The 10460-nt window shown below is 37.4% G+C and overlaps 1 pseudogene; it reads left to right on the top strand.

Moving 5' to 3' along the window:
* Positions 1-1239: 1239 nt before the first annotated feature.
* LOC138316409 (uncharacterized) lies at positions 1240-5009 on the top strand (annotated as a pseudogene).
* The last annotated feature ends 5451 nt before the right edge of the window (positions 5010-10460 follow it).

Below are 10460 nucleotides of genomic sequence, written 5' to 3'. Positions count from 1 at the left end.
GCATGATTCACTGAGATAACAATATCAATATTAACAAGTCTAACATTTAGCCTATTGCAAAGAAACACAATAATACCGCAGACTCCCAAAACGCACACAACATACAGCATACAAGGAAGGCCGTCCTTAGATAGCCCTGGCTGATAAAGGGACGTTAATCAATCAAATCGGTCAACCAACGATCACTGTTGTTTATCAAAGCCTGGATAATTTCATAGCAAAACTGAAGGCTTCATCTGTAGCAACATATAAGTAAATAGCTTGGTCCTTTTAAAACATCATTATAATCGAATAATAGCACACTGTGGTGCTTTGAAGTTGGGCGTGATTGCCATGTTATCTTCAAAGAAAGTGTCTGCTATCCTGTGATTAGTAAGTTTTTTGCTCTCTTTCTCTCCTGAACTTGCCATAGTCCAAGGGTGAATATTATGACAGCGATAGTGGTAACTTAAGAGATAAAATGCATTAAATCCCATTTATTTCTACCAGCATACACACCTAGCACACACACCATTCTAGTTCTAAGCTATCGATAGTAACCTATGCAACATCTTATATAAAGAGGATGCAGCAATGACCAACCACCTTCCACATTACTTCATCTATAGACATCACTGGGATCATACGCAACACGAACTTATTCGTAATTATAAGGCTTAAGCTTCGATTTTATTACATCTAGTAATATTTCAAATCATTTCTCAAGCAAGGTGCCGTTTTAGGTCCGTTTAATTCATTTAGACAAAACACGCACCTCGCACAACATACACGCATTACACCGCATAAATGGGTGGCCGTCCTTACAAATTAATAAAAAAACTAACAAAATCTTTATCTACGGATGTGAAATACCGATACCATTCGATGTTTAAAGGGAAGCAATCCAGTATACTGAACAGGAAAGAGTATACCCATTTACGAATGTATAGACCAGTATGCTGTAAAAGTGTAAAAGAATGTATATTCTATGTAGCGAGTATGATATACGTTAATAAATCCTTACGATATAGAAAAAAGTGTAGCGATCGATATCACTGTTGTAGCAAATCTTAATGTCAATGTTCCAGTTGTTTAATGCCTCAATATAAACGGGACCATATAGCCTCTATTCGCCCCACTTTAACGTATCTGTCATGGGCATATATGTATGTATTATTGTCAATGCTAACTGTAATATACATATAATGTTACTCAATGATTTGTTTGTTTGTTTGATTAATTAACCTCCTATTAAGAGCTATGGTCACGTAAGGATGGCCTCCCATGTATGCAGCGTGTAGCGTGTGTGAAGTGTGAGGTGTGTGTTTTGGGAGACTGTGGTATGTTCGTGTTGTGTCTTCTTGTATAGTGGAACTTTTGCCCTTTTATAGTGCTATATCACTGAAGCATGCCGCCGAAGACACCAAGCAACACGCTCCATCCGGTCACATTATACTGACAACGGGCGAACCAATTGTCCTACACCCTGTATTCTGAGCGCTAAGCAGGAGCAGAAACTACCACTTTTATAGACTTTGGTGTGTCTTTGCCAGGGGACAGAACCCAGAGCCTTACTCACAGGGGCGAACGCTCAACTCAATGCCAAAGGAAAGAAAAAGTCAGTTAGAAAGAAGAGAAAGGATAAGATCCTAAATTTAATCGCCTTTTACGATCATGCAATAGGGGCAGCAGGTAAAATTCTAACGCCCTACCTGCAGGGCCAGAATTAAACAAATTAAAAGCTTAAAACATTTCTTTTTGTATCTTTTGCCAAAGTTTGATTTGTTTTCTCAGTTTAATTAGTTATTATGATTAATTCCATTCCATAAAAAGAAATACAAATCAATTCCATATCTTCAGAAAGCATTTAATAATTTACTGTGTTTTTTCTTGTGAATATGAAATTACTTATTGTTAATTTATTCCAGAAAAATTCAAGAACTTGACATTTGGTTACTTTCGAAAATTCTGCATATAGAAATCTAAGGAATGACATTTTTAGAGAAAAAAAATCATTTTCTCATTATTTTACAAATCACTATGATAAAATTATTTAGAATTAGCCTCTATCGGATATAACACACATACTGAATTGATAACATTTAATACATAAATTGACATTATTTATGTTACATGTTGTAAAAAAAACGTTGTATGTAAACTTCATGTGTTTAATAACAAACATGCTTTTTCAAAACTTTAAGACTGATTAAACTTCAACATTTGACTTCTTGTAAAGAAATTTTTAAAAAATATGTTTTTATTTAATATTTATTTTTTAATTTGTAGAGTTTCTTCTCCAGACATAGATGACAAGTTTGATGCCGGTGACTCTTCATGTTCATCTTCACAGGTGAACACATCATGTCCAGGTTCACCTATGCCAGACAACACCTCATGTCCAGGTTTACCTTATCCAGATGATGCCCGACTTTCTGCCACATCGTTTGTACCCATTACTACTGCTTGCCATTCTTCAATTTCCGTCCGTGTAATAGAATTTCCAACAGCCTCTCCTGTCAGAATACCAGCATGTAAGCGTCGACATGAGGACATACCAAACTCTATTCCATCCAAGAAGAGACATGCATCAGTGCATTAGTCTGGGTTGAAGTCAGAATGGACAGTCGACAGACCATGGTTGACCAGCAAAATCATTTGTAATCCGGATGAAGAATCAGATATTGCGATGCTATGCTTTCTATGTAAAAAACACCAGACGCAGTCAACTAGTTCTGTGTGGACCGTGGATGGATGTCGTACTCTTCCCCTTGACAAAGATAAAGACCACGAGAAGAATGTGCAGTACAAGATACCATTAGCTAAAAAGATGACAGGTCGACCGGTGAAACTCAAGCATCTTATTTATCTTCATCAACAGAGAACGCCATAAGGGATGCCATTCAGGTATTATTCTACATATTCTGCAGAACAACCTCTCTTTGGACCTTTTCTCATCGATGATTGACATGTGTATTAAATGTCAGTTCACCAATACTTCAGCATCTGAGATAGGCCAAAAATGCTTCGTATAGCAGTTGGGACATTGCACAGGAGCAGGAAACCATTTTAGTGGACATTCGCCGGAGTCTATCCTACGGCTTGATGGTAGACGATGTCTGTGACATCGTGTCAAACAAACATATAGTATGTGCTGTCAATACATCACTCCAGATGGAGATGTAACCTCATCTTTCCTGTGTGGCCTCTTCATCAAAGACGGCAAGGTAGCAAAATTGTGACGACAATTCAGGAAGAGATCACTCATATGAACTGGGATACCAAGAAGATGGCATGGTTTGCCTCTGATCGAGCTGCAGTCGTCACTAGGAAGCACAGCAGTGTTGCTACACAACTGAAGGAGATATGTCCATGTCTGGTCATTGCCACAGATTAACCGTAGCCTACAAATATAGTTTCAATGACGTCAAGATCGCTCACAAAGTCAATGACACACTGGAACGGCCTTACAATTATTATAGGTAAGTACCGCACACACTGCTACCATACAAGAAGTTCGGAAAATTTTTGGAGAAGCAACACTTTGTCTACAGCAGGCAAAACACCACAGATGGCTGAGCCATACCAAAGTCGTAGCATATGAAGTGAGGAGTTATAAGAGAGCCTAATAACTGACTTATAGTAGAATACTATCCCTCGCGATGCTGTAGATAATGGCCTCCTAAAGATACTCCAGACACCAAGGATTGCCAGAAGTTCATGGAATAGAGCAGGGAGCCTTTATCTCAAGTATGCTGGAAAACGTTGACCAACGATTCAAAGACACTGAGGTGATGGGCAACTTTCCTGCCTTTGACAATTGATCATCAAAGACTGTTGGGTCGTTTTATGGTGTCACGGAGTTCCAGGCCAATCATTTATTTCAATATGGAGAAAGAGGCATTAGATGTGAAATTGACCGACTTCCTCAACTTCATTTAGAGTTCCACTATACAAGAAGACACAACACGAATATACCACAGTCTTCCAAATACACACCCGCATCTCAAACACGCAACACCGCATACATGGGAGGCCATTTTTACTTGATCGCCGTGGCTATCAATAGGACGTTAATTAAACAAACAAACAACGATTATTGCACAGAGGGATTGCTCTCGCGACATGCTGGCATGTCTTCGGCTATTCTATAGGCAGAATAACTTGCCAAGGCATGCGTGGTTCAACTGAGTACTGCTGAAGAAGAAAGAATTTTCACACAGGTAAAACTCATTCCTGTGTTTCTTTAGCTTATCCTTCTTAGCACTTCTCAATACCGGTAACTCTAGCGTCCGTTAATTAGTGACTATTGTATATCACGTTTAGACTAAGTGCTATTTAAATGTTTGTTTCTGTTTGCTTTTTATGGTACTTGTATATTCACTGTTAGACCTAGGTTTGGAGTGTAGAGTTGGCTATATCTCCGCTCCGAACCCGACTGTAATAAATCAGTATATAGAAAATGTTATCTTTGGATCATCCTTTATCACAGACTACATTAGAGCTATTTCCGCAATACACTAGCTGTAGCGCTGTGAAAGATCCTCTACGTTCAATAGAAGATCAGACATCATCCCGCAAGGAGTCATGTTCGGATGACCTTTATACCACGTGTACCTCAGATCAAAATTCATTTTCTACACTTTACTTTATCAGTTGTAAGCGCCATTTCGTCCCAATGTACATATACATTTATTTAGCTTTGTTGTGCTCTATAGGCGCGATGACTACAAACATGAAAATAATTCTGACAGCTTTTTCAACTTAATTCATACATAGACGGTATTTTACATTAACATTTTTGTGTTATTTGTCCATAACATAAAAATCTATTCATGTTACGAGCCTTTAATACACCACAAAAAACATAATATTGTATGGTGTATCTTACAGATGCCCTCACTTATTAATATGAAAAATGTCCAGCTAGTTCGATCTCTGGGCACTACGTTCAAAGATCTAAGCTTGGGTCAAAATCAAATGAGATATAATACCGAGTTAATAAACAGGGGTTAAAACAGCACCCTGTCGAATATGTTACAGTATCAAAATTTAAAATTTGTTTTATTTATGCGTTTTATCCCATCAAAATATTTTTTTTATTAATTGTTTGTTCTGCAATGTGCTGTTTTACAGTAGGCCTTATTTTTTACCCATTGAATTGTGTGTAAACTAAAAGTATACATGTATGAGACGTTTAACGGGATAAAAGTTCGTGTTGTTTATTTATTCAAATAAATCAATAAGAAGCATCAAACGTATTCCTGTTTAGAAAAAATACATATAATGTATATATATGCCGGTATACAAAATTCTTAACAATACTGTAACCTTACCAACAGGAATTGAAGTTATACATTTTGTTTCGTATTGCGAAACCGTCAGAACCTTAGTAAATCAATGTATATGGCTATTCTGTTGAGCACCGAGCTCAAACATATATTATATATTCTTTTTTTCTAGGAATAACCCTCCATTTGACAGTATTGTCTAAAACGTGTTGATAGTATCAATTGCTTTCTGAGTTATTTCGTCATACAAATGTGACTAATTTCTTAGCATCTACATGTATTGCGTTGAACACCTACTGCACTATGTTAACTGGCTATGTTCTACTACTGCCTTCTTCCTAATGTTTCACTTGACACCACCTGACTTTTGGTATTGAATTGATGTCAACTGCGTTCGTGAACTCGAGGAAGGCACCGACATACTAACGTCTATAACACTGTAATTTTATGTTTCTACTTAGCGCTCAGCATTAAGGGAGTGTGGCGACAGGTTCGTTCGTTGTCAGTATAATGTGACCAGGTGGCATATGTTTTTCAGCATCGGCAACTACATGTACATGCTTCAGTGAGATACATATGTAGTACTATAAAAAGGCTAGGGTTGCAATATTACAAGGAAACACAACATGCATATAACGTAACCTTGAGGTGTTCTTGTGTGTTAAGGGACTATTTCTTTCTTGTCCAGCTCCAAGAACACTCAATGAAAGAACTTTCTGAGAATGAGCAGTAACAAATTCCAAGATCCCCACTGCATCGTTTTCTAATTACCCCAGTATTAATATGCATATAAAGGCCAAGTAATACCTACTAAGAAAGTTGATAAAGCTCACTTCAGTTCTTTATGAGACGACATAATCAAAATCTTTATCTATCAAACCATCTGGTTTTTCAAATCGGTTGCAAAATGCATTATTCGTAACTATGAACTACAATGAACAAATATGAAAATTGAATGGTCAGGATGGACCTATAGTGATCATGCTTCTTCCGTTTTCGTGCGCCATGCTTCTTTAACATTTTTAACCGTGTACCTTTCAATAATTTTAAAAAGTGTAAATCGCCATAACATTAGCTGTATCTTCTGAGATCTTTCTTACCATTTTCTCTCTCTCTCTTTCTCTCTATCCTCTTATCTATCTTTTTTTCTCCTCTTCTTTAGAAAAAAACAACACTGTATTTTCCTTTTAAAAATAACTGATTTAATACGATGTCTCATCACATAATCTCAAGATAACATATATATAATGCATCTCAGGTTTATATTGTATATTAGACTGACTATGAAAGAATATAAAAATATGTATGAATCAATAGCAATAGAATGTTTGGATGAAAGAGAGTAATTATGATGTCAAACTTAATTGTTTTTATATATATATATGATGTTAACCAATAGTAATGCTTGTGCTAGAGGCAAAACTGGATTGAAGAAGAATGGGTCATTTGAATGATTTCTAGTAGCACAAACCAGTGAGATTGAAATCAGTGATGAAAGAATGAGATGAATGATGTATAATATGTATTTCAAAATGATTATGTACAATGTGTTGTTTCTAAAAATAAAAAAGATACAAAAAAAAAACTTTTAACATTTTGAACTTCTTCTCCAGTTCTACAGTACAATTAAGCTGAAACTTGCCGAAATATTCCTGACATGGTCCCGACCAAGTGTTATTTTTCGGGTCAATCAGAAACCAAAGATGGCCGCCACAGCCGCCATCTTGAACTTCTTCTCAAGTTGTACTTGTGCGATTTAGCTGCAACTTGCATGAAACGATCCTGACATGGACTTGACAAAGTGTTGTTATTTTTCGGGTCGATCCGAAATCCAAGATGGCCACCACATTGAAAACGAATTTTGAACTTCTACTGATGCGATTCAGCTGAAACTTGCATGGAATTATCCCGACATGGTCCCGACCAAGTGTTGTTATTTCTCGGGTTGATCCGGAATCCAAGATGGCCGCCAAAGCCGGAACTTCATCTCAAGTTCTACTACTACGTTTTGGCTAAAACTTGCATGAAATGATCCCGACATGGTCCCGAACAAGTGTTGTGATTTTTCGGGTTGATCAGAAATCCAAGATGGCCGCCACAGCTGCCATCTTGAAAACACATTTTGGAACTTCTTCTACAGTTCAACTATTGTAATTTAGCTGAAACTAATTAATTCCCTATATGACTTTTGCCAAGGAAGTCAGATGATCGTTAAGGCCCTTGGGCCTCTTGTTTTATTATTGTTTAGTCAATAACAAAACATTTCAATAATTAAGAAATGCTGTATTAAACACAACAAAACAAAGATTTTTTTTCGTATTTTATTCTGTATTTCAAAAACATATCACAGATAATAAGCTTTTTTTACACAAAATATCTCCTAAATGTCCATCAGAATTCTGCTATCATCAAAACATTTATACACAGACTAAACAAGACAGACATATCTACCATCTATTCATTGTCTCACACATAATTACCGAGTTTCTGTCTTTTTAACTTAACCCTACAGTCACATTTGAACTCTCTAGTTCTATAAATTGAACTTGCAGATATTAAAAAAGCTGTAGCGGTAACTAAGTTAACAAAAGTTTTAAAATCGAGACTAGACAAACTTCCATTTTCTTTATAATATCATTAACATTTTCTATACACTATATGTATATAAAAGACATACTTAAAGCAAAGCATAATTTTCTTTCTCTCTGACTGTTCTTGCACATATCCAAAGAGCAAAGGTTTTAAAACACTGTTTTTAAAATGTATCATATATACTATACGTATCATATGATGTATTTCTAGACTTGATGTAAGCAATTACATAGGCTACATGTACATGTACAAATGTGTCTTACTTGAAAATCAATATTTCTAGAAAATAAAGTTGTTCCTGGAATGGTACGATGTCAAACTTCAATTTAAATCTACTATTGAAATTATAACAAAACTTTAGCTCAGGAGATTCACTATCTGAAACTTTTTTTCTATATCAGAGTTAGGTCCCTTAGCATACAAAAAACGTTCAAGAGATTCGCATCATGCTACAATATACACAAGGCAACTAATAATTCAACAGAAGATACAAAAAGTATCCTTATTAAATCAATATTATTTACAAGTACTAGTAATTCGGACGGATAAAAGATATTTTAACACTATTGCATATACATTATCTTTATAATTATCACTCACTGCGATAAGGAAACCTCTAATCAACTATTAGTAGATTTAGGAATAAAAAGTAAGTAAAGAAAAAGCAAAACGGTCATCTGACTACCTTGGCAATAGTAAAATTAATTTCATATGGTGTCACTTTGTCAGGACCATGTCAGGATCATTTTCCATTTCCTTCAACAAATTTTATTTCAAACAAGAGGCCCAAGGGCCTTAACATGTAGGAAATTAATTAGATATAGTGTCATAGTAGCCTTCTTCAATTTGGGATCAACCAGAGATGTAACAATACTTTGTCGATCCATGTCAGGATCATCTCAGGCAAGTTTCAGCCAAATCACATAGGCAGAACTTGAGAAGAAGTTCAAAATGTGTTTTCAAGATGGCGGCTGTGGCGGCCATCTTGGATTTCGGATCGACCCGAAAAATAACAACACTTTGTCGGGACCATGTCAGGATCATTTCATGCAAGTTTCAGCCAAATCGAACCAGTAAAACTTGAGAAGAAGTTCAAAATGTGTTTTCAATATGGCAGATGTGCCGGTCATCTTGGATTTCGGATTGACCCGAAAAATAACAACACTTTGTCGGGACCATGTCAGGATCATTTCATGCAAGTTTCAGCCAAATCGCACGAGTTGAACTTGAGAATAATTTCAAAATGTGTTTTCAAGATGGCGGCTGTGGCGGCCATCTTGGATTTCGGATCGACCCGAAAAATAACAACACTTTGTCGGGACCATGTCAGGATCATTTCATGCAAGTTTCAGCCAAATCGCACCGGTAGAACTTGAGAAGAAGTTCAAAATGTGTTTTCAAGATGGCGGCTGTGGCGGCCATCTTGGATTTCGGATCGACCCGAAAAATAACAACACTTTGTCGGGACCATGTCAGGATCATTTCATGCAAGTTTCAGCCAAATCGCACCAGTAGAACTTGAGAAAGTTCAAAATGTGTTTTCAAGATGGCGGCTGTGGCGGCCATCTTGGATTTCGGATCGACCCGAATAATAACAACACTTTGTCGGGACCATGTCAGGATCATTTCATGCAAGTTTCAGCCAAATCGCACCGGTTGAACTTGAGAAGAAGTTCAAAATGTGTTTTCAAGATGGCGGCTGTGGCGGCCATCTTGGATTTCGGATCGACCCGAAAAATAACAACACTTTGTCGGGACCATGTCAGGATCATTTCATGCAAGTTTCAGCCAAATCGCACCGGTAGAACTTGAGAAGAAGTTCAAAATGTGTTTTCAAGATGGCGGCTGTGGCGGCCATCTTGGATTTCGGATCAACCCGAAAAATAACAACACTTTGTCGGGACCATGTCAGGATCATTTCATGCAAGTTTCAGCCAAATCGCACAGGTAGAACTTGAGAAGAAGTTTAAAATGTGTTTTCAAGATGGCAGCTGTGGCGGCCATCTTGGATTTCGGATCGACCCGAAAAATAACAACACTTTGTCGGGACCATGTCAGGATCATTTCATGCAAGTTTCAGCCAAATCGCACCGGTAGAACTTGAGAATAATTTCAAAATGTGTTTTCAAGATGGCGGCTGTGGCGGCCATCTTGGATTTCGGATCGACCCGAAAAATAACAACACTTTGTCGGGATCATGTCAGGATCATTTCATGCAAGTTTCAGCCAAATCGCACCGGTAGAACTTGAGAAGAAGTTCAAAATGTGTTTTCAAGATGGCGGCTGTGGCGGCCATCTTGGATTTCGGATCGACCCGAAAAATAACAACACTTTGTCGGGACCATCTCAGGATCATTTCAGGTAAGTTTCAGCTCAATCCCACTGGTCAAACTTGAGAAGAAGTTCAAAATGTGAAAAGTTAACGCACGGCGGACGGCGGACGGCGCACGGCGGACGGCGGACGGCGCACGACGACGGGACGAAACATGATGACTATAGGTCATCCTGACCCTTCGGGTCAGATGACCTAATAAAAAGTAAGTAAAGAAAAAGCAAAACAGTAAATAAGCACAAAGGAAAAAGTTTAACAATACAAAT

Source organism: Argopecten irradians, chromosome 2 (assembly GCF_041381155.1).
Source record: "Argopecten irradians isolate NY chromosome 2, Ai_NY, whole genome shotgun sequence".
NCBI lineage: Eukaryota > Metazoa > Mollusca > Bivalvia > Pectinida > Pectinidae > Argopecten > Argopecten irradians.
This window is presented reverse-complemented; position numbering and strand designations above follow the sequence as displayed.